Genomic DNA, 2,766 nt, shown 5'->3' on the forward strand with positions numbered 1-2,766 from the left:
TCTTTCTTTCTTTCTTTCTTTCTTTCTTTCTTTCTTTCTTTCTTTCTCTCTTCTGAAAAATTATCTTGTTATTTATTTTTATTATATATTTAATATATTATTTTTTTTCTGTTTTTACCCTGCAGGTCCTTTTGTATATATTATGATTTCCAGTTAGTGTTTTTAGGGGATTTCTGAGTGAATGGATGAGTGAGTCTCTGTTTTCTATATCTGTTTCTTGTGCTTTTTTTTTTTTGCCTCTTTTCCTTCTGTTTCCTTACTTTTTTCTATTCCAATATATTAGTTTTTACTTTGTCTTATTATATTATATTTATCATTATCCTTTAGAAGGCTGTTTGTTTTCTACTGAGAGATAGAAAGGGGATGGATCTGGGTGGGAGAGGAAGTGGGGAGAAACTGAAAGGAGTGGAGAGAAGGAAAACTGTAATCAGGATATAGCAGATGAGAAAGAAATCTATTTTTCAGTAAAAGAAAAAAAAAGCAAAAATGAAAGTGACTTCCCTGCATAAGTACTGCCTGAACAAGAAAGGAAGAAAGCCCAGGAGGCATCAACCATAGGAAAAGAGCTACAGACCACTGAGGAATGCTGAGAGCTGAAGAAATAGTCTTCCCTAGAAAAAAAGGATGCTAGTTGGTTATCCAATATCAAATGGTCAACCCTGAAAACATACATATAGGTAACATTATACAGACTGAGCATGTTGTACTTATCTATTTAGGAATGTGTATTATATATATATATATATGTATATATATATATAGTTTTAAATATATTCACATATCTAATTATCTAAATATATATAATGTAAAGATATATTTGTTATGTATATACACATATATGTAACAACAAAGGAAAACAGGCTAAGAATTTGAAAAAGAATGAGGGAGTAGCAGGGCTTCTCAACTTGTGGGTCGTGACCCCTTTAAGGGATAACTGATGCTTTCACAAAAGTCACCTAAGGCCATCCCCCCAAAAAAAACACCCACAGATATTTACATTACAATTCATAGCAGTAGCAAAATTACAATTATGAAGTAATAATGAAAATTATTTTATAGTTGGGGGTTACCCCAACATGAGGAACTGTATTAAAAGGTCACAGCACCAGGAAGGTTAAGAACCTCTAGGTTAGAGGAAAGAAAAGAAGGGGAAAATGATGTAATTATATTATACTCTCAAAGAATAAAGCCAATATATAATAAAATGTGACTTCCATTTGAAGATGGGGGCACAGCTGCTTGTGGTCCCTCTGCCATTGCTTCTGGCATTCTTAAGATCAATGCTTATAGGTCAACCATGGTTCTATCTCATCCCAGGTTCATTTTCACTGAAGTTGCTACATCATTATCAGGAGCTCAGTTAGAATTGTTTTGTTTACTCTCTGGGCAAAATTGTTAGAAGCAGGGCATTATTTCTCATAGGTTTGGTTACTGTATTACATTCAGCCAAGTAAAATATAGAAACACTGAGTTTAAAAAAGATTTTATCTACTTCCTTTTCTTGATAGGGAACATTCAAAAAAATCTAAACATTTTCAACAGTCCCATAACCATTACTTCTTCTTTTTCCAAGCCGAGATAATCATAACAGTATTTTAAAATAAAATTCCTCTAGATGTACTTTCAAATCATATTAAATCAGCCCACCATTATCATCAATATTTTCTTTTAAATTAAAAGTGAATTGAAGCATACAATGAAGATCATTAGTAGAAAAGTAAGAGGAACATAACTTATTTCATGTATGGGATGCCTTTGTGGTTCATTAATATTAACAACTGATACAGATGACCAAACCAGCATTGTAGTAGACCACACTGAGACGGTTGTGATGAAATAGTGCAGCTGTCAAATGCAAGGATTCTTGAGGATCTGCTGTCTACCCATTCTGCTTGTTTTGTTTAGCTGTGTTCTCCAAGTTAAACGAGACAGATTTTGTTTTCAAAAAGCATGCTTTTGAATGTATAATTTTATCTCCATTCTTCTAATGTAGCATAAGGGAGATTGGATGATATGGTCAGGTTCAGGGAACATGCTAAAGAAGAAAGAAAGGTGACTTGCTGATGTCTGGTGTGAGAAGGAGGGAAAGTACGGAATCAAGGAAAGGGACTTCTGTGTAATGGCAGATGACGACCTTTACATCAGTTCTTCCACTGAAGACAAGTAAAATCTTTGGACATAAGAGTAGTAGTAAAATCTGCTGGCAGGTAAGACAGCTAGCCAGGTAATTGTGAATTACCTAGTTAAGGTCCATAAGAAGAAAAGAAGGAAAATAAATAAATAAATAAATAAATAAATAAATAAAGAAAGAAAGAAAGAAAGAAAGAAGGACAAGGCTTGACATGGCAACTTTTTACTCTCGTGATGATTGCTCATTGAAAAATTAACTATATCTTCATCAGACCTTGAATGGAGGAGAGTATGATGAGGTAGGGCTGACTGGACAACAAAACCACTCCTCACCTAGACTTGATCTTGCTTTGAGTCACAGGATATCATCCCCTACTCCCAGCCATATCGTAAGATGAAGATGCTAATGTTCAGAGATTCCTAGAAGAGGTACATAGAAATAATTCCTAGACGATGATAAAAATCTCACAGGGGCTTAAATTACCTCTAAATTTTCTACAATTTAAAAACCAGAACAGTGCTGGACACTTGAGACGGGACTTCACTGGGAGAATCAGAGAGACAAAATTTCTTTTTTCTTTCTTTCTTTCTTTCTTTCTTTCTTTCTTTCTTTCTTTCTTTCTTTCTTTCTTTCTT

The sequence above is a fragment of the Psammomys obesus genome, unplaced genomic scaffold (assembly GCF_907164565.1).
Source record: "Psammomys obesus unplaced genomic scaffold, mPsaObe1.curated_primary_1811, whole genome shotgun sequence".
In the NCBI taxonomy this organism is placed as follows: domain Eukaryota; kingdom Metazoa; phylum Chordata; class Mammalia; order Rodentia; family Muridae; genus Psammomys; species Psammomys obesus.